The following is a 23,109-nucleotide window of genomic DNA, read 5'->3' on the forward strand; positions in this document are numbered from 1 at the left end:
CGCCAGATGAGGCCACGTCAGGGCTCTTTTTCCAGTTTCAATTCTACTCTTGAAACTTAAGAGTTATGCATGCTTACTGACAGACCTACCCAAAATAGTCCCCATGGTTTAGCAGCCCACTTTCTATGGAGTAATGCTAAACTTCTTGTACCTTCACCATTTGGGGCAAGTCTTTCTTTCCAACCCTTCCTCTGACCATGCTCGCTCAGTCACTGAAGCCGAACTGGTTATAATTTTACTCATATGCCTAACTTCTTTCTGCCACTCTTTTACCATTCGAGCCATCCTCCCAACACAGATGAGATTTTTGTCTTCATTTAATTTGTCCGTTCATCTGTTCTTCCACCTACATTTCCATCCATCCATCCATCCATCCATCCAAGCACATCCTGAGCCCCAGAGTCACAGGAGGCACCATGTTCAACACAACAGCCATGGTCCTGCCCCTGCAATGCTTCTATCCTTCTGGGGCTTCCAACCACTAACCCAGCAAATGTCCCCCCATGAAGGCACAGCTTGAACACCATCTCCCCCCGACAGGCTGGTGTTCTGAGCACTCCCTGGAGCATTCATCTGTCTTCCCCCTTCTACATTCACACAGCATTTTGTCAGAACGTGTATAACCGCACTTGTTAAGTTCTGTGTTTTGGGCCTCTTGGTATCCGACTCCTCTCCCTCTGAGATGGAAAATTTACATTTGAAGTCGACCTCCATCCTCCACCCATGTCCCTCCCAGTTCCTGGCTCAGACAGTGCTCAGAGGTTCATGATAGCGCCTCTGAGGGTGAGTCCATCCATACACAGCACGTGAACACAGGCCTTTTCGTTAAACTGTGCCAGACAATGTTTGTTGTTACGTGGGAAATGTCACAGCCAGCGCACTGGGCATTTCAGCCAGCCCCAAACCAGGCCGTAGCCGCTCTGCCCCTTTGCAAAGGTCTGGGGAGGACAGAAGGGATGTCCTCCCCTCAGCCAGAGCCAACAGCCCAACCTCAAGACAGATGTCTCGTATTTTTTTATCGTCTCTCTCTGATGGCAGAACACCATCCCAAAGGCTCCAGATGGGCTCCCAGCTAAGCAAGTACCTCCTCGTCTCGTGGTCAAGTGGGGAGTGAGTTCCCACAAAGCTCATCTAGAGCAGAGACCTCGCAGCCGTGAAATGACCACCATCTGGCTAAGGGGATACAGGGTCAAGGAGGGCTGACACCTGAGCCCCGGCATCTTTTGGCTCAACACAGATCTGCTCTACAAAAGGCTCTACCAGCCGGTCCCTTGGGGAACAGGCAGGGAAACTACCCGTTCCCGCGTGACACACCCACACAATGGGCTGGAATCTTCCCAGTGCCGCTGCCATTTGGTGATGGGGAAGGCAACAGACTCCAAAAAATAAAACCCCTTCTAAGAATACCGTGTCGCTGGTGAGCACACTGGCTCGAACGCTGAGACTGACCTGTCCTCCCACCATTTCTGGGCTGAAGGTCAACCTATTTACAGTCTGGGTCCTGCGCCCCAGGAGTACAGTTTTCCTTAAGGCACACGATGACCAGTGAGATCTAGTATCAAAAGGTGAGGAGGTGCCAAAAAGCCTTTTGAAAAAACTCAGTCTATTTGGCTTTTCCATAATGTGAGCAGCCTTGTATAAACGTCAGCAAGTTCGCAGCTGCCTGGAAGACCCAGGGAACGAGGACACAGGAGAGGATGACAGGGGCTGCCTGGGGAGCTCTCTTTGACCTTGGCTGCAGGGCCAGGGGCCCCAAGGACCTCCTGTGGAGGGGACACATTTGCCACATGGAGAAGACACATCTGAGGCCTGAGGTTGGGCAAACGTAATATGAGAGCCTTGAAGAGGTCCCTGGAATGCCCGCAGCATGCCAAGCCCCGAGCCCGGTGCGGTCAGTGGCTTCTCCAATCCTCCCGGCAACCTGAGACCTACGTAACATTTGCTCTGACTTACGGGTAAGGAAGCCGAGACTCACAGGGGCTGTGGACTGTCTCACTGGTCAAGGTCACAGGGTTAAGTAAGTGGCAGATCCTGCATGAGCAGCCTCGGCTGACTGACTAAAAGCCCAGCTCCTCCCTGGGCCACGTGCCGCTCATCTCCTCGGGGGGTCACCCTGCGGGCACCCTAGAAATGCTGGGAAATCCCAGGGTCTTCTCACTGGGAAGTTTCTGTTCTCAACAGGGAGAAAATTTCTCAAGTATGGCAGAGGAGTTCAGTTAAACACTCTGACCGATGAGGAAGGTATCAGCACGGTTTCCCCTTACAGAGCACAGGAGCCGAGCGGAGAACTGAAGTCACTGGTCTGCAGATCCACCCCCTCTCCTGGCGCTCCCTCAGGATCCTGTGTCAAAGGATGCTGCAGACCCAGCCGGAGGACAGGGGCCTTTATCCTCTCTGCCGTCATCACTTCTCCACCGCTCAAACTATTAACAAACTCTAAAACTGAGTCTTGGGTCCAAGTCTCAAATGGAAGGTATCCACCTCCTGATTGAACCCGGACCCCAATGGGTCCATGACTTCTGGCAGAATCGTAGCAACAGCAGCCAGGAACCCACCGGCCCCCAGAACCCACTGACTTCCAGCCTGTCAAACCAGCAAGAGGCCAGGTTCACCCCGGCAGTTTAGTGGACTTTTCCACAGCATCACCCTCCCTCCGACAACAGCCCCATGGTTGCTGGCCACGCAGCTGCTGGCCCCATCGGTGGAAAAGCACTTTTTAAATCACAGCACTGCCCTGTTTTAAAAACCTCCCAGCTCCCTACAAAGTACCTCATGATTCAGTCTGCATCTTCCTAGGACAGAGGCTACTGACTGTTTCCCAATATCCAATTTCTGCCTCTTTCTTTCAGTAATATAACCCCAAGCCACAAAGCTAAAAACTACATTTTCCAACTTTCCCTGCAGTAAGGTCGGGCCATATACCTGGTCAACAGGATGTAAACAGAACTTCCAAGTCAAACCCTATTAACTGTTGAAATGTAGAGATGGGGCTGGTGCCGGAGCCATCTTCACCTGGATGAGTGAAGCCAACACCTGAGGACTTGGGACAACCTGGTGGGGCAGCATTCCTGGGCCATCTCCCACTTGGACTTTCAAGAGAGAAAGAAATACATGTCTACCTTATTAAAGCCACGTCTCCCACACCCCTTTTCACCATTCTCCAAACATACTGCTGCACAAATCTTGGTTTTGACACCAGCCGTTTGAGCTATCTGGAATGCCCTTCACTGCCAGCAAACTGCATCCCCAAATATCACTCAAATGTCACCCCCATATTTCAAGCTTCCCTTGACCTCTCTCCTCTGGTTCTGTTTTTAGTATGTAGATCATTTCACTACAGTGCTAGCTGCATTTTCTAAGTCTCTTCTCCACTAACTGAGGCCCTCAGGAGGAGCTCTGAAGGACCCCTTCACACCCAACCCAGCTCTAAGAACCGCGCCGGGCAACAGGAAGTGCTCAGCAAGCGCTGGATGGATGATGGAACAGAGGGAGGGAGGAAGAATCCGTAACGGGTTGCAGGTCTGGCTGGCCAAGCGCTCAGCCTTCAGCATGGTGGGGTGGAGCCACCTAGTGCCCAGGTCTTTCCGAGCCCCACGCAGTCACCCGAGGTCTTTGTCCAACATGGAAAGTCCCATGGGAAATGAGTGTCTGCTCAGGCACTCAGCAAACCCAGTCCGATCCAATGCATACCATTTTATAGGACCACTCTGGAAGGAGAAACATAACGGCTCTCTTCATCTCTTCAGAGCCATAACCCTTCCCAGGTTTTTTCCAAGATGTAAGGTTGGAAGTGGGCCCTCTTACCCGAGGGTGAGGGCATCACGGAGGGCTGCGGGAGGTGGGAGAGGGCACTGGAGCCTGCTCAGCGTCCGGAGAGTCTGGGACTGTAGGTTCAGCTATGTCCACTCAATGCCTGACTGCGGCTGGATCCACAAGCCCCAGAGAGGAGCCAGAAGGAGGTCCCCCACCTAGGGATTTGCACTGATGCAAAGGTGACATGCCAGATTCATGAAACCTGCCAGGTGCCCCAGATGATGCTTTGTTTTACAGCTGAGGCTGCAGCTCTAAATTCGTGTCCAAAATTGAAAAAACTGAGAATCTCATGTGAAAATGCAGACTCCTGTCCTCTTGAAGAAGTCAGTGTATCTAGGACAGCACAGCTACAGGCTATGAGCGGTGGCCATCCCCACATGGACTGGGTTATCTCCTGGGGGCTTCTGGGCCTTCTGCCTACACACCAGAGCTGAGGGCGCTGGGCCCAGGAGAACAGAGGCCGCAAGGGAGTGGAGGACAGTATCCTGAACATTCCCCCAGGCTCCCGGAGATACTGGAAAAATGGCAGAGGGAGTGGGAGAGGGAAGCAGAGAGGCAGGGAGACAGTGCAGGGCCAGATAAAGAGGAAAAGCTTGGCAAGAGCAGCAAAAATCAGAGGAAGAGAGCGACAGAAGAGCACAGGAAAGGGGGAAAGAGGCAGCCAGCACCACGACTGCACCCTGCTGGCAGGCGCGACAGGCCCGGGGTGCAGCCAGGGCGCTTCTCCTATAGTATGGAGAGCGGGTTCCTTCACCTCTGGCTCTGCCCCCAATGTCCCCACGTCACCCTACAAGTCACATCTTGGTTTGTCTGGGACTCAGTTTCTCCACATGTAGAAGAGGCGTCAGGTTGCAGAAAAGCTCTTTCTACCCGAAATGTCTCTGAGCCACCAGACCAAGAAGAGCTGTGTCTCGGGGCGGCCGCCACCCCAAGAACATCCTGCCTCCACAGAGGAGGCCCCCCAGCACCTGGATCTGCCGTCTTCTTCTGAGAGGCCAGGGATCCATATTTTTTCTGTTGGACGCTAGTTTAGAATTCTGTAAATACCCGAGGGCCAAATTAAACACACATGCCTTCAGCTTGCACACTGGGACTTCCCAGCCTGGTGTCTCACACTGGGCCTCAGGAGAAGGCTCAAGACTGCTAATCAGGACTGGTCATGTCCCAAAAGCCCATCTTTTTTCATTTTCTTCCTCCTGATCCTAACCCCATTCCCTTTCTCTACCCACCAAGTTTCTGGTTGACCAAAAGGGAGGTGGGTGAGGAGTGTGACCCCAGCCTGTGCCTGAGGAAGTCCCGGCTGGGGCAGTGGGCCTCTCATCACCCGTTACCCTCGGCAGTGACTGCAAACTCACAGCCATGTTTTTCTTTCTTTCTTTCTTTCTCTTCTTTCCTTCCTTTCCTCCCTCCCTCCCTTCTTCTCTTTCTCCCTTCCTTTCTTTCTTAGTATAGCTGTGTTTTAAATGTCTTCACAAGACAAGACTGCTCACCTACTCGGCCACTGGCCAATCATTCTGTACAGACTTGGAAGCAAAGCATTTTTCTTGAGTTACTAGGATTAAAGGGCACAGAGTCAGAGACTCAGACACAGGCCATGCTGGTACTGGGGACACACGTGATAGCTGGTAACAGGAGTCTGCCAGACAGACATCCTTCTGGAAAATTCTTCTCTATCATAGGGTCACGTAGAGCCTTACCTAAGCATCGTCCAGGAACTCAGGGTTAGTCCTCACTCTCTAGAATACCACAAAGGTTGTGATTTCACAAACTACAAAGGGATCACTAGACCTAACAGTTACTGGCTCCATCACCTCATTTACTGGAAGAGGACACTGCAGTCAGAGACGCTGAGGATGTGGTCAAACGTCACAGGGCAGCCGGCAACAGACCCGAGACGGGGGCACAGCTCGCCTCAAGGCCCCCACACCAGGAACCTCAGGAAGCGGCAGTGCCACTGGGAGGCTGACCTTCTCCACTGCCCGCCCAGTGCCCTGCCCTGGAACCAGTAAGTGCTCAGCAAACGTTCTGCGGAACGACACAGAGCGCCCGCAGGCAGGGCAGAGTGACCATCAGGAACACATTCACAAACAAGGACATCCAGGAGCCCAAGTCACCCCACGAGGACGTGGCTGAGCGCACCGCGCCCCAACCCCTTCAACCCTGATCCACACACGACTCGCTCCCCAGGTCTGTGGCTTCTTGAAAGAAGCCACTGGGGAAGGAACCTGCGAGAAAGCATTTCTCCTCCCTTCACTCATTGGCGGGCATTTCAGCAGAACTGAGGAACCCTCCCAAGAACTGGGCCTGGGCTGATGGTGCCATGGGCAGCCAGCAGCGCACAGAAAAGCCTGGGCTTCTGTAACCCCGTCTTTAGATGCGCCTGTGGCTCCAGCCCAGATCACAGGCACCAGGGCCCATGAGAGTGGGACCTGGGAACTGGCGTTTATATCAAGCCCTCCAAGGGATCCAGCCAGTCACATTTTGAGTGACAGCCCCTTGTGATTTTAATTAATTAAATTTGCTTTCTAAAAAAAAGTCAATACTATATAATAAGGCCTGTGGCTCAATATTCAAACAGGGCAAAAGGGCAAGGCGGTCTCCCCACCATACCCCCCAAACAGCAGCCCTCTCCCCGCCTCCACACAAGGCTTCTCAGATCCTCCCAGGGCCGGCGTGAGCTCACCCCTGAGCCAGCCTCTCCCACCCCTTCTGTTTACAGATGGGGGACACTGAGGCCCCGCCAGAGGTTCAGGGACTCGGGCATGGTCTGGCAGCTGAGCAGTGCTGGGGCTCAACGCCAGGACCTCTGATGCCCTCCTGTCCCCCATCCTGAGCTCACCTCCTCATGTGCCAGCCCCACAGGGACAGGGACAAGACTTTTTCTCTTCCCTGCTGGGTGGCCCCACTAAGCTGCGAGCAGTAAACACGGTCTCCAGGAGGGGGAAGGGCAAGCAGAAAGAAATGGCCAAGGACACCAGGATTTCAGAGACAGAAACAGAACCTGATACTGGGTGGCCGTGGCCTTAACTGCCACCAGAAGCCACTCTTTCTAGGAAGAAGGCTCAACAATGACCCTGGTTCAGTTCCATGCAGACGGGGTGTCAGGTTCGGAGCTGTTGCCTGATCACACATGACACCAACTCCCATGACACACAGCCGACAGTGCCCAGGTGGAGATGGTGACCTGCCCAGTGGCTGCCTTCAGAAGCAGGGTCTCTGACACGAGGCTCAAGTGCCATGTGGAGCAACTGAATGTGCCCTGTCCATGGGGACACGCCAGCATGTTGGGCAACAAGAGGGTAGGAGGAGGCATAACAAAGCAAAGCCAGAAGGACCCTGCTATAGAAGCCCCAGAATGTCAAAACCAAAGGCAGTGTTTTCCAGAAATACTGACTCCAATGGGCACTGCATAGAACTCTACAAAGCAGATGATACGTATTACTGGTTAGACTGATTCTAACCCGAGCACATAAAGCCAGAGCTGTATAGAAATGTTATTTTAAAAGGAAAAAAGCAAGTGTTAATTTAAAAGGAAAAATACATGTGCTAATTTTAAGAGTTTAATGTGTTAATTTTGAGAGTTTTAAGAGCATCGTCCTCCAGGAAGATGCTCAAAAAACTGCAGGGTAGGGGGGTTTACTTCTGTTCACTTGAATTTGTTTTACTAGGGAATAAATAGAAAAAAGCCACTTTGGTTGTCCAATTTTCTTCATAATTTCTTTTAAGAGTGTGTACTGTTGTCTATCTTATAATTATTAAATTACCTGCGGGAACTTTTTTTACATGAAAATAGCCAGTGTCAGTATGACTGTAATTAAAGTGGTTCACAGCTGAATCAGTGCTGAGACAGAAGGAGCTGGTGGAAATCAGAACACCTGAGGTAAACAGTATGACAGCATGTTTGGAGATGCAAAATTCTGTCATGACCCTCAAACCAGTAATCTTACAAGTGGGATTAAATATAAGAAAGGAATCCAAAAATATCTGACGTGCAAAACATGTAAGCATGTTTACAGTGTATCTGATAAAGTTAAAAACACGCATAGCCAGGGTCCTTGAAAAGTTAAACACAGAATTACCATAGGATCCAGTAACTCCACTTCTGGGTATGTCGCCAAAAGAAGTAAAAGCAGGGACTTGAACAGATATCTGTATACCACGTTCACAGTAGCAGTATTACAATAGCCAAAAAGCAGAAGCACCCCAAGTGTTCATCAGTGGATGAACAGATAACAGAATGTGGTACATACGTACGCAGAGTGGAATATTATTCAGCCTTTAAAAAGGAAGGAAATTCTGGCGTAGGCATCAATATGGATGAACCTTAAAGGCATTATGCCAAGGGACATAAGCCAGGCACAAAAGGACAAACACTGTGTGTTTCCTCTCATAGGAGATCACTGGAGGAGTCAAATTCAGAGACAGAACATAGAAGGGTGGCTGCCAGGGGATGGAGGGAGGGGGAACGGGGAATTTGTGTTTCAAGGGTACAGTTTCATTTGGGGGAAGATGAAAAAGTTCTGGAGATTTACGGAGGTGATACATGCATAATATGAAGGTACTTAACACCACAGAACTGTACACTTAAAAAATGGGTAACATTTGCAAATGTTAGCCACAATATATAAAAATGGATTAAAAAACAAATTTTTTCTGTATAGCACAGGAACTGTATTCAATACCTTTAATGAAAAAGAATATGAAAACGAACATACGTATGTATATGCATGACTGGGACACGATGCTGTACACCAGAAAGTGACACATTATAACTGACTATACTTCAATTTAATAAAAAAGGCTAAAATTGTAAACTTTAGATTATGTATATATTACCATTATTTTTAAAAAAATAAATAAAAGATGACCACTGAATTTGGGATCTCCTTCCATCTCTCAGACTGGAGGACCTGGGCACCTCCGGAGCAAGAAAAGAAGATACACAGAGAGTAAAAGCTGAAGGATATTCAAAGGACTGGAACACACTATGAGGACAGTGGCTGACACTGGGATGGAGTTGAGCAGAGGAGGTCTGAGCTGAATAAGGACACGTATTCTTCTTGGTTTGCCCAGGACAAACCAAGATATGACTGCTCCTGCAGCGTAACTATTAATATCACCCTCTGTCACTTTCAAATGTCCCTTCTGGAAAACAGTTTGTCAGTTTCTCAGTAAGTTCAACCCAGAATCACCCTATGACCCTGCAATTCCACTCCCAGGTTGATACCCAGAAGGACTGAAAACAGGTGTTCAAACAAAAACTTGCACACAAATGTTTGCAACACTCTTTACAGTAACCAAAAGGTGGAAACAACGCCATAACTATCAACTGATGAACGGATAAACAAAGTGTGGTCTAGCCAGACAATGGAATGTGATTCTGCCATAAAAAGGAATGAAGTACTGACACTCGCTGCAACATGGATGAAATGTGAAACATGATGCACAGCGAAGAAGCCAGTCACAAAAGACCACATGTTACATGATTCCATTTTTACAAAATTTCCAGAATGGTCCCAGGGTACAGAGTGGACACAATAAATGCTACAGAAAGAAATGAGGGATGGATCTAGTTTAATAGGCACCTTTTACGCTGGGGAAACTGACACCCCACAACAGCGAGCAGAGACGCAAGGACCTCCACTGAACATGTGGAGGGGTCCAGGGCTTGTGCAAAAATGACACCGCTCCTGGTCACAGAAATGCCCAAGGCAAGCCGTGATTCTCTCTCTTCTACTCTAAAATCCTCCCTGGGGCCTCAAAGGCTTGCCTGTCAGATGGCAGAGTTCATAACTCCCCTGTAAAAGGCAACAGCTAAGCCAGGACAACAAAATGCACCATGTGGTCCTGGGCTGGATCCTGAATCCAGAAAAATGTTTTGTTTTGTTTTTGCTATAAAGCAGCAATCCTCACTGATTTTACTGGTAAGGGGCATCTGACCACGTCTAGAGACACTATTAGCTGCCACACCTGGGAGGGGGTGCTACTGGCATCCAGTGAGTTAAAGGCAGGGACGCTGCTAAACCTCCCACGATGCACAGGACACCCCCTGCGGTAAAGAACTGTCAGATTTAAAATGTCAACAGTGCTCTATGGTTGAGAAACTGTCAAAAAGGACATTGGTGAGACAACTGACAAAATCTGAACAAGGTCTGTACTTTAGGTAATGGCACTGTGTCAATGCTAAATTCCTGATTTTGAAAATTACCCTACAGGTGTATAAGGGCATATTTTTAGGAAACGTCCCCTGAATTTTTAAAGATAGTGTGGATCACGACATCTGCAACTTACTCTCAGAAGATAGATGGAGGTGGGAAGAGGCAGAAAGAAATGACAAAATTCATGTGCCAAAATATGAACATTTGGGAAGTTTGAGCTGTACTAGATTTGCAACATATCTCTAAGTCTAAAATTATTTCAAAAATTAAAAATGAAAAAAGTGCTTTGAAACAAACAGAAAAGTAAAGAGACGTGCAAATCAACCTTCCAATGTACATTTCCACTATTTCACAGTTATGGGATCAGACATCCTTAGAGAATTTCGCAGGTAAGCTTGCCATGGATTTAAAAGGAGGAAGAAAAAGGTACAAAAGCACTTGACACAGACCTTAATTCCAAAACCACTTTGCAAATCCCTTTTCTATCTCCTTTGCTTTTCTCTCTCTCCCTTCCACATGCCTTGGAAAATTCACTGATGATGTTACCAATATGTCACAGACCTCCCTCCATGACAATAAATTCTGGCCCATCTCCTTTTTAAGGGCTAAGTAATATTCAGTTTCCATCCACAACATAATTCAGTTTTCCAATCCCCTGTTAACAAACATTTCACATTTTTGCATTTAAAGAACACAGAAACAAACATCCTTCTTTATCAGACCTCTTTAAATTTGTTCATTTATTTCCTTAAGACAAGTTCCTAGAACCGAAAATGGAGGAGAAAATTTGAATTCGTATCACCAAACTGACTTGTAGTTAGTGTATCAACTTATATTTCACAAAGAGCATACAAGAATTTCTGTGTCCCCACATTCCCACTGCATGGGTTTTGTTTTTTAAGCTTTGCCAATCTGATCAACAACCACTGGTGTCTTGCTTTTATTATTTGTCTAAGTTTATTTTTGTTAACAATAAAATCTATATTTTGTTATTTGCATTTTTTTCCTTAATAACATTCAACATCTTTTCACAGACATATTGGCCATTTGTAGCTCTTTTAAAGGTTGCTCATACATGTTCTGTTTTTTTTTTTTTTAAATCTCTGGGGGTGTTCAAGTATTATTGATAGGAAGAGGAGCTTTATAGAAGCTCTTTCTCTATCATATATATTGCAATTATCTCCCCCAGCTTCTCATCTGTCTTGCAAACCCCCCTTAGGTGTCATATGTGCCCCTACACGGCCTTACTCTTCTGCAACTCGACTCCCTATCAGGAGCTCACATGCCACTAGAAGGCGGGAAGTAATGCTACGCAGCGTGGACGTTGATTTGATTCACATATAATTTTTCCTTAGCAATAGGAGCCCAATGGTAAGAATAATTACCATCTTCAATGAAAAGGACAAAGCCCTTTGGATCTTGTGCTGCATGTGCAAGAGCCCTTTTGCCCTATTTTAAAGAAATTTAAGGTAAGCTCTCACACCCTGGGCTTCATCCTTTGAGAGATGTGGCCCGCCTTGCAAGGCTACAGGCTTGCAGAAGGTTTCACTTCCTCCTGTGCCCACCTCGACGGGAGCCCCAGGGGCTCCGAGCCCCCTTCATTCTGCCTGCCTCACAGCCTTTCCGCCGGGATGTTTGTGTGGCTACAGCCACAGGGACGGAGCTGCCTGGCTGGGCTACTCTACTCATGTGACCTCCCCAGGTATGGTTTTTGTTAGCGTTCTGGTTACAATGTTGAATAACTCCCATTACTTTTAGTGTCCAATTCTGCAGAACACAGTCTTTTGTATTGTGTTACAGCAAGAATGCCTGTATAAGGTTTAATTCTTACACAGACAAATTTTTTCCACCAGTTTTACTGAGATATAATTGACATACAGCCCTGTACAAGCTGTCCTGCACACTGACTTACACACCTTATAAGAAGATAATCACAGGAAGTTTAGTGAACATCCACTGTTCATATAGATGCAAAATTAAACTAGAAAAAAATTTTTTATGTGATGAAAATTCAGGATTTACTCTCTTAACTTTCATATGTAACATACAGCACTGTTAACTACATTTACCATGTTGTACATTACATCCCTAGTACTTATTTATCTTATAATTAGAGTCTGTACCTCCTGACTGCCTTCATCCAGTTCTCCCCCCACCCACCTCCTGCCTTTGGTAACCACAAACCTGACTTCTTTCTCCATCAGTCTGTTTGTTTGTTTTTGAAGCATAATTGACCTACAGCACTGTTAGTTCCTGTTATACAACACAGTAATTCAATATTTCTATTTGTTTCAAAATGATCATCAAGGTAGGTCTAGTTACATACAACCTGTCCCCATACAAAGCCATTACATAATTATTAACTATATAGTATTTCCCATGCTGTGTATTCGTACCCATGACTCATTCATTTTGCAAGTGCAAGTTTGCACCTCTTAACCTCCCCTCACTCTAGAGGCAAACTGATCAATCATCTTCTGTATTGTCCTAATCTTTGTGTCACACTTAGGACAGCCTTCTCCATCTCAAGGTTATTAAAATATCCAGCAACATTTACTTCCACCACTTTTATGGTTTCATTTTTAACACTATCTTTGAACAACCTGGCTTTTATTGGGTTTGAAGGGATCCAGCTGGACTTTTTATAATGATAACAAACAATAGCAATAATGACAGCAAACATGTATGGGATGCTACCATCACCAAGCACTGACCTCCACTAACTCATTTAGTCCTCCTAACAGTCCTCAGAGTGGAGATGCTTATCATTCCCATTTCACAGAAGGGGAAACTAAGGCACAGAAGAATATCTGCACCCACATCACACAGTTAGTTAAGTAGCAGACCTGGTTTTCTAACAGAGTCTAGACCCACCACTCATGCTGCCTCTGGCACTCTGGTCTCATTGATTAAAGAATTCTTCCTTATAACTCTCCTTTCTCTAAATTTCCCTCCTCTTCACAATGTTCACTCTCCTGAGTACTTTGCTTAGAGATTTCCTGAAGCACAGCACATCGCCGAAGCTTCACTTTTTGACCCATTCTGAGACTGTGTCTTCAAACGGAAGCATTGCGGTCACAGCAGGCATGACGGATCTTACTTCTGTCCTGTCTCCTGGTGGTTCCATGCTCTTGAGGTTTGATTACTTGGCCGTCTTTTGTTTTACAGAATATGCACCACCAGATTCTTTCTTTTCCAGTAATTTAGGGCAGAGTGTTCTGCAACAGTGTTGGGAATGGAGGGTGCCAGGCAGCATGCAGGGTGGCTTCCAGCTCTGAGTTATGCAAACCCCATCATTTTCTTGAGGGTCATGATGTGAAAGTTGAGGAGATACTGATTTGGAAGGTTCACATCCTGTCTTCAGGATATGACATCTTATGACATCACATCAAGGAGGCATGGTAGATACTACTAGTGGTTTCCCACCATCCATACTCTCCCACTTTCCTTTGTATCAAAGACCTGGGCCCCATGGGAAGACTACATTTCTCAGCCTTCCTTGCAGCAAAGTGTGACCCAGAGTGCCAGGTTCTGGCCATTGAGATTTAAGCAGTGGTATGTGAGGCTTTCCCAAAGGCTGCCTTCCAACAGCTTGGAATGTGGACATGATATTTGGAGCTTCAGCAGCCCTCTGAGACCATGAGGTGACCTTAAGGATAGAAACCACAAGTATGGTAAAACTGATGGACAGGAGAAGCCAAGGCCCCTGAGGATAGCAGGGCTAGAGCAGCCTCCCTCTGAACTTTTATGTGAGGAAAAGGCCAAGACACTGTTCTGTGCAGCCAAGCCTAAGCTTATCTGATATAGGTAGTTACCTTTAAATTACTAGGAGATAAATCTCTATTTCTCCTATTGTCCAAAGCAAAAATAGGATAACTTGCTTATACTTCAGCTCACTAATCTCCCTCCCATCTCTTTTTTGTTGGTCTAATCTGGGGGTTCAGATCCAGTTTCCTCTTTTCAAGTTATTAACTCTTTGCACTTACATCTGTTTTCTGTTTTCTAAAAAAACACTTATACCCAATAGTTATAGTTAAGACTCTCTAAAGGATGTTCAGGGTCCACATCCTTCCATCTTTCCTCTCATCCCCAAAGTCAGCCCTTACCAGCAGACAGTGGAAGTCAGTTAGCATACCTGTGAGATAAACATTATGTGCCAAATCACAGAAACTTCCTTTTATTAATAGAACAAAATTTTGTGAACCCACAATACCTCCTGTGCCTCTGCCATTCAAGGCAGTCAATTGTTTTATTGTTAATCTGAATTAACTTCCTGAACAGGAAATTCTGTTTTTAAACATGAACAATGGTTACTTCTGCAAAAACACCACATGAGATCATCTGGGTATTAAAAGATTTCAAACTCATCCCCCCAAAATGCCACTACAACCTGATAATCAACAGTTAAGAGATAAAACAATAAAACCTGGGTTGAAATGATTCCGTGTTCCTTGAACCAGGCTTCAAACCAACACAAATGTAAATTCAAAATGTAGAAAGTGACAAAGGACAATGTCCGACGAAGCAGAATACAAATCAAGAAATATAAGGCTGTAGTAAAGGGGAAACTCGTAAACTTATCTCATTGAGTGACACAGGTAAGTTACACAAGTGTCCGGAGTAGTCCAAGTGCCTCTAAGGTGTGCACCTGACCAGCACGATGACCTCTCCAGACCCTTGGCCCTGCTCTCCAAGGCCAGGAATGAGCCTGTGTCAGCCAAGAAAAATACAGACAGGGGAAATCAAGTGGGGACTTTCTGAAAGCTTATTAACAATGCAGCCATGCTGGGGGACATGTGAGTATATGGGTGGGTGACAGCTGAAGGCCATGAAGTATCTTTTGGGAGTGATGAGAATGTTCTAAAATTGACTGTGGTGATGATTACACAATGCTATGAACACACTAAAACCCATCAAATTATACACTGTAAGTGGGTGAGTTATATGGTGTGTGAATTCTCTCTCCACGAAGCGGTTACTCACATACACACAATGCAACCACAAGGAACGGTGATCTGAGGTCGCTGGGCCCACCTTCCGCCCTTGGGCACTTCTCCAAATCTCCCACCAAACCCTGTTCGTGAAAAATAAATCTGAATCCTCCTCCCCAAAAGTTGAATCGTCTTCTCCACTATCCTTGGAAAGCCCAAGGAGCTTCTGATACCCTTCACAGACATTTTTACTGAAAACAGGTTAAGCAAAATGAGATTTCATGCTTCAAAACAACAAGCCCAGGTTGCATGGAGAATCCAACCGCATGGAACAACTGTTCACAGCCTAACGGTGCTGAGTGGATGGGGCATTACTGAACTCATTGCAGCCTTTCGATTTTTTTTTTTTTTTTGGATTCCCAACTAAATTATTTCTCTCTTATTGCTAAGTTGATGCCCTGATACGGATCAGGGCTTGAAGGTCTAGACCAAGAGTCCACCAACTATGGTCCACAGTAAAATTCAGCCACCTGCCTGTTTTTATAAATAAAAATTTTATTGGAACACACACAGCAACACCCATGCCTTTAGGCACCGTCTGTAGCTGCTGTTAGCTACAACAGCAGAAACCACAGAACCCGCAAACCTGAAATACTTACTCTCTGGCCCTTTAGGGAGAAGTCTGCCAGCCCCTGCTCTAGGCCACTGGGGTCCACACCCTTCCCCTGGTCAGTCTCCAAGCCCCGTAGAGCTTGGAGAGCAAGCAAAGGTCATGAACACCATGGCCTTTCCTGAAGACCACCTATGCGCCTCAGCCATTCAAGGCCACTCCTGCTACTTGAGGGTCTTCTGAATCCAGGCTATTTGTTCATTTTGTTCCCAATTCTTCCCTCCCTCCCCACCTTGCCATGGTTCACTATGAACGAAATACCAGTTTGCAAGTCTATGACCTCGAGCCGGGCCCTGGAACTTCCCTTGGAATATGAATGGACGTCACTTGCCGCATGTCCAACCAGAGGCTTTGAATGTGCCTGTGTGGTTGTTCTGTCCCCCTGAGCTCCTCCTGTCCTCTGCCAGAAGAGAATGGCCCCAGCCAGCTGCTGCCCATCATCCCAAATCTTCAAATGAGACAAGCAGAACAGACCTGAACTGTGGTCCAGGCACAGTAACTTGTGCCCAGGAGAAAGGAATAAGTGTTGCCATAGCCACTGTGGATTTGGGAGTTGTTTGTTACCCAGAACCTCTACAGCAAAAGCTGACTAATACATACCCAGTTTTAAATCATGTGAAGTACATCTACTGTTAGCAAGAGGATAAAATTCACTGCATAGGACTGAAATTCCATCACCATCAGGATCACCTAACAAGCAGTCTAAGCAAGAAGGACACGGACACACTTGGCTTTCATAACACCCTTCCTTACAAAAACAACTTCTGGAAGTCACTCTAGCAAACATCAGACAGGGATAAATAAAATAAAGGTGAGATGGATCAAGGCAGGAGAAAGGAGGGGGCAGATTTCTTTTGTTCTATACTTCTAAAGTCACCGGTCCTACCCATCAGACTCTCTAGACAGTTAACTCCTCTTTCCTCCAATCCCTTTCCTTTTTTTCTTTTTTTTTTTTTTTAACATTTTTTATTGATTTATAATCATTTTACAATGTTGTGTCAAATTCCAGTATAGAGCACAATTTTTCAGTTATACATGAACATATATACATTCATTGTCACATTCCTTTCTCTGTGAGCTACTGTAAGATCGTGTATATATTTCCCTGTGCTATACAGTATAATCTTGTTTATCTATTCTACAATGTTGAAATCCCAGTCTATCTCTTCCAACCCCCCCACCCCCTGGAAACAGCCTAAATGTCCATCAACAGATGACTAGATAAAGAAGATGTGGTATATTTATACAATGGAATACTACTCAGCCATAAAAACTGACAACATAATGCCATTTGCAGCAACATGGATGCTCCTGGAGAATATCATTCTAAGTGAAGTAAGCCAGAGAGAGAAAGAAAAATACCATATGAGATCGCTCTTATGTGGAATCTAAAAAAACAAACAAAGCATAAATACAGAACAGAAATAGACTCATAGACATAGAATACAGACCTCCAACCCCTTTCAAAAGGCACAAACCCAGGACGCAGCAGGTATCTGGTCTCAAGGTTAAGGCTGCCACTCCAGTTGCCAATGTTCCCCTAGGCCACCAGGTGGCGCTGCATCCGCACCCAGGCAGCCCACGCCCTTCCTCCAGGTCCTGGACAAAGGGAGCCTTCCAGGCCCTTTCTCAAACTGAGACTTGCCCCTTCCCATTTCTACTCACCACACACGCTTACTTAAATAGGGTGAAACAGAGCTGAAATAGTACTGAGTAATGGAGTTCAAACTTGCCATTACAACAACCTGAGTTGTCTGTTGTGAGGTTTTTTTCCAATACAAAAATAAAAGGTATAATTACATGTGTCAGATACCCTGACATCTAATGTGCTCGGTTGGGGGTGAGAAGGGAATTCCTACCAAGATTAGAGAAGGGAGATCAGGGTCCCCATGCCCAGTGGCTTTGCATCATCATCATCTTTCCAACAATTAAGAAGCAAGACCTTCCTTCTCTCCCACGAAGAACATCCCCCACACATGGTCCACCACAGAGACCAGAATCCAGCCATGGCTGAAAACTCCTTGGAAGATGAAGATTCGAATCTTACTCTGAGCTGACTCACTTTGACTGGATATTCTCTGACTCCCCCGGCCATGCCCAGTTCATTTTCTTCCATCTCCCTTTAAAGATCCTTGCTCGCCTGAGACACACGCTGCCCCCGCTTGTGCTCACCTGTCCACTGCCTGGTCCCTCTGCCTATGGCCTCAGGCTCACAGTCATCATCCCCTAAGCCCAGCCATCACCAGGCTGCTGTCACCACCTCCGAGCTAGACACCCTCCAACTCCCCAACCTCTCAGCTACTGGACCTCGAGCTCCCCCTCTGCCAACCACCCCTAGGCTACCTCTGAACACTCGTAATCCAGACCCCTCCCTTTCTGACCACAACCCCCAGTCCTTAGAGCTCCCAAGCCCCCACCCCTTGATCCCTCCACGTTGCCTCCATCGCCCCTTTCCACCTGGCTTCAATGCCACAGCCCTTCCTCCCACTATGGTACTTCCATGGCACCCACAGGACAAAACCCAGTTCTGCACAAAACAAGTGGTCCACCTTACTCTGTCCTGCAGCTGGGCTCCCGGGGCACTAGGGGAATCACAAAGCACGATGGGGCGGACCGAGAGCCCTAGAATGCTGTGGATTCCCAGGCTCACCACGCTCAGTACCCCGTCTCTTCCTCCACAGGGTACCAGGGCAGGAAGTGAGATGAGCTGGAGAGGGTCTGAAACAGCCTCTCAGCCACGCAGCCAACTAGGGGAACACAGCCTGGGCGCAGCCTCCAGGTGCCCAGAGGAGGCGCTGACTGGTTCCGTGTGTGCTCTCCCTCCCTCTATCTTCCTCTCCCAGAGGTCAATTCCCTCCTGAAGACCTCCAGAACTCCCAGCTTTCACTCCATTCCTCTCCCTGCCCATTTACCTCCATCTAAGAATTCACAAGACCTCGTGCACAGGGACGGCAGGCAGGGTGAGGGCCAAGGTAGGTCCTCTTCCCTCCACCCCCTCACCTGGGAGCTCACCAGGTAGACGGACAGACAGATAGATGGCAGGGCAATCCTTCCACTTATCTTCCCATTTCTAGCTAAACCCTGGTGTTTCGCGATGAGCATTACCAAGCCCCTTCGCTATCACAGGAGCCTGTTACCCAGACATAACGGGCAACGGACAGCTTACCAGAGGCCAGCTTCACCTCCTCCACCTGCTAGAAAAGCATTGATGAACATGAACTCAGCGTGGCCTGAAACCAGTTGTCTTTACCTAAGTTCTTTGAACGTGGTAGCAAAGCTTTCCAAGTCTTTGCCAGCCTAGATCCACCTCGCTGTAAAATGTTTTTAAAAAGAAAGTAATTGTTTCCTTTATGAAGTGGGGGTGGGGAAAAGCATGAAAAGAAGGGGAAAGGGGGGGGAGGGAATAGGGGGAGGGGACACAGACAGCAAAAGGGAGGAAAGAGGAGCAGAAGGGGCAAGAAAGAGGTGGGGAGGAGGGGCACGGAGTGGGGAGAGGAAGAAAAAAGAAAAGGAAGGAGAAAAGGAAAATTGAAAAGCAAAGTTCTCCGAGCATGCCCTCTGGAGCCAGACAGCCTGCTGGCCCCGGCACTGAGGCTGCTCCCTCCTGAGGATGTGACTGCAGTTTAAAAAGTCCGACCCCTGCAGCCTTCCCTGAGCGCACCCTGACTGTCGCCCACCAGCACGTCTTTTCCAGGACAGAAGTCTGGGCGATTTCAAGACTCTTATCACAAAATAAGCAGTGATCCCATAAGGCCCGGGGTACACCCAGTAGGTGATCCAAAGCCTGGATCCTCACTTTGAGAATTCAAAATCCAGCCAACGGCCAGATGAGGGCGATGGGCGAGTGTGTACCAGATTCCTCAGGAAACTAGGCTAGTTGGAGGCAGCTTTGCAGAACTTGGGAATTTCACTGCAGCCTAAGTAAAAAGAACCACTGATCTTACTGAACCTCTTGCATGCATCCTGGCACTTAACAGGAATCACCACACTGAGTACCAACAACCCTGAGATTCCTATGGTCCGAACCAATTTAGAGATGAAGAAACAAGTCAGTCTCAGGGATTAGATGACTTGCCCAACCTAAATGCTGTAGCCGAAAGTACACCCAGACCTCTATGTCCCAAAGGTGACATGAATTAGGCCCCAAACCCCAGAAAGCCACACTGCCTCTCCCTCAGGAATACTGACAGAGTCTGCTCAGGCTGAGATATGAGGGGAGGGTGGACTTCCCACAGAAGCAAGTTGATGGCCCCTTGAGAGAGGGCAGGGGTCAATGTTCATTTATTTCCTCTTGAATCCCATGTAGGTCCAATAAGATTTCAACAGAACTGTTACAAGAAGCATAAAAGAACAAGCTATATACTTTATTATATACAAGGGGAAGGAGGCAGGAGTAGGCAAAGGACAGAGTTTTACCAAAATAGCTACTCAATGAAAACCTAAGAGAACTGAGCTTCCTAGGAGCCAAAGCAAAAAGAGACACATACCCCCCAAACAAACACCAAAAAAAATCATTATCTAATAAAAAGAAGTATATACATAAGCAGAAAGAGAAACAGTTCTAGCATGAGCCACAAGAGTCGATCAAGACATTTTTGAGACAAGAGGGTGGCGGGTATAGCTCCACGATAGAGCCTGTGCTTGGTATGCACAAGGTTCTTGGTTCAATCCCCAGTGCCTATGTTAAAAGGGGCAAAAAATTGTTTTTAAAGAAATTTTTGAGACAATTATTAAATCATATAACAGGAACTTTATAAATCTTTAAACTTTAAAATCTGTTTTTACAAACGATGAAGAGATGCCAGTCACTTCTACAATTAACTAATAGTTCCTTTTAAAGCAGAGGTCATGTCCTAAAAGTCTATGGAGACATTTCAATGGAGAACATTTCCATCACTGCAGAAGATTCTACTGGACTTCTCATAGTGCTCTGGAATTTTCTAAGTATTTTCACAAAAACACATCACTTGGTCCCCCAAATAAATCCATCACTAATTAAAAAAAAGTGCAATATATTCTGCATATGTATTTACATGCAATATATTGTATATGTGCAGTCACATTGTAACAATTCTACCTAATAAAACTGAAAAATGAAATAAACAAATAAATAAAAAATAAACCCATCACTCCCATTAGACAGAGAGAGAAACAAATTCTGCCTCCACAACAGCTTTTGAAGCCTCCGAGGCTGGCCACTCCCAGGGCCTCCCAGCTGACAAGGGGAAACCCTCCACCAGTCCTGCCTCCCTGCAAAGCAAGCAACACAGGGTTTCACCAAGGTGAGCGGAGGACGGCAGTCAAGGAATAAAAAGAAAGAACGGACCCAAATGGGTAAGGGAGGGGGAAATGAGGCAAGGGTCACCCGAGGGTAAAGGTCAGCACAGTTCTGAGAGACGGAGGGGGCGTGTAGACAGAAGCAAGAAGAGAACCAGCCTGGAGCCCCAGAGATAAAGGAGGGGCTGCGGGAAAGTCTCAGAGACAATGAGGAAGACAGAAGATGGGGAAGAGGCCTGGAAAAAGAGGGCGAACTCAAGGGCAGCGTTTAAACGAACTGTGTCAGCGGCTGTCCCTCCCTTTACCCCACGCCCACTCACCCAGCAACCAGAATCCCAGAGCTTTCCTCCAGGTCAAATATAAACAGATGAGTGCACAGGATAGTGAGACAAGCAGATGGACAGATGATTGATGGACAGACAGACACAAAGACAGACAGATAGGCAGGCAACAATAACAACAAAGAAAACTGATTAACAACACCTACTAAGTGCCAGCAGCATGTTAAATTCTCTGCATGCATTTACTCATTTAATCCTCAGAGCAATCCACTGAGGCAGGTGCTACAGAGAGATCCTCTCCCCAGTTACTCAATAAAGGAAGGCAAGTATCAACTTACTTAGAATTACAGAAGCAACTACTCCCTCCACAAGCTAAAAACAGAAACCACTAAGAAGACTTTCTCTCAGATTATAGAAAATAAAAATAAGAATTCCTCTAGGAATCTGCTGAAAGATGTTCAACCTCTACCCACTCACAGGAATAGGCACTGAGACCACATGTGCTGCTGTCTGACGCACCTCAGGTGGCCCAGAGCAAGAGCTTGCTGACCCCGGGGTGCAGGGGGTGTGGGCCTGACATTCTCACTTTATCCAAACAACACAAAAACATAACCTCTCTGGCCACATCTGTCAGAACTCAAGTCCCCACTCTAAGAATTCTCCTCCCAAGTGCTTTCATCACTTACTTGCTCAAATATGTGGGAACAGTGATAGCCCCTGCAGCCCCGTTTGTATGTGCAAACTACTGGAAACCTACACGCCTATCAATGGGGAAGGTTGATTAAATCAACTGTGGGTCTTCTGTGCCAAGAGTACTACGCAGTCAACAAAAAGGTGACAGATGCATGATAGCTAGAGAGAAAGGACTCCACACTGGCAATATATTACTGAGGAGAAAAAAATTAAGACACAAGACAGTATGTTCAGCATATGTTCCCATTTATAGAAAATTTTAAAGTGGAAGAGGGGACATACATGTGTACACACACATGCACAGAATATTTTTAGAAAGACACACAAGAGGCAGGGAGAGATATAACAGCTTAGTGGTAGAGTGCATGTTTAGCATGCATGAGATTTTGGGTTCAATCCCCAGTACCTTCATTAAAAAAAAAAAAAAAAAAAGACAAGACACACAGGAAACAGTGCTTTGTTTGAGAAGGAAAAATACAGGGCTGAGAATCTGATTGAGAGGTTCATTCTTTTTTAAAGAAGGTATTTTATTTTATTTATTTATTTTAATTTTTAAATTTAATTTATTTGTTTTTAATGGAGGTACTGGGATTGAATCCAGGGCCGCATGCATGCTAAGCACACACTCTACCACTGAGCTCTAGCCCTGCACCCCTCAAGGTTCCTTCTTTAAACCGTTGGCATGCTTTACAGTGTGCCCTTTTTTAGCCAGTGTTTCTAAGGGTTAGCTCTGGGAAGAAGGACTGACTATGGGAGAGCCAAAGCACGGGGAGTACTAAATTTCAAGTCTTTTAAAGTTTCTATGGAGACAAAACAGTATAGTGCAAAATTTTTCAAGAAAGGGGGCAGGAAAACAATTTGGTGACTTACAGTTACCGTTTGTTTTCTGAAAGAAATAAAACAGAAAATATCCAAGTGATTCCCAAGTAATAAGGATGAGGTATTTAGCAGGACTGTTATAGGACTATGTATGTGTGTGCTGGGTTATGACATAAAAGGAGATTTTTTTTTTTCACTGTGGATCACAGTCAAAGCTCATAAAGTACTGGTAGCAGGTAAGAAAGTGGAGCCTACAAAGTGCCTAGATTCAGACCCTGGCTCTACCACTAGTAAGCTGTGTGACACTGCACAGATTACTTAAGTTCTCTGTGCCTTAGTCTCCTCATGTGTGAAATGGAGCTAACACTAAGACACACTTCACAGGGATGCTGTGCGGTGTGACTGCTAGCCTCTGGGATGGGCCCAGTTTCCTCATCTGCCCGTACGGTTCCCACCCACGATGAACC

At 46.5% G+C, this 23,109-nt stretch overlaps 1 protein-coding gene across 13 annotated transcripts in view; it reads right to left on the minus strand.

Moving 5' to 3' along the window:
* The window catches only part of TRAK1 (trafficking kinesin protein 1), a 116,128-nt gene that overhangs the window by 83,057 nt on the left and 9,962 nt on the right, over nt 1–23,109 (minus strand). The gene's annotated exons all lie outside the window — the stretch shown is intronic.

The sequence above is a fragment of the Camelus bactrianus genome, chromosome 17 (assembly GCF_048773025.1).
Source record: "Camelus bactrianus isolate YW-2024 breed Bactrian camel chromosome 17, ASM4877302v1, whole genome shotgun sequence".
In the NCBI taxonomy this organism is placed as follows: Eukaryota; Metazoa; Chordata; class Mammalia; order Artiodactyla; family Camelidae; genus Camelus; species Camelus bactrianus.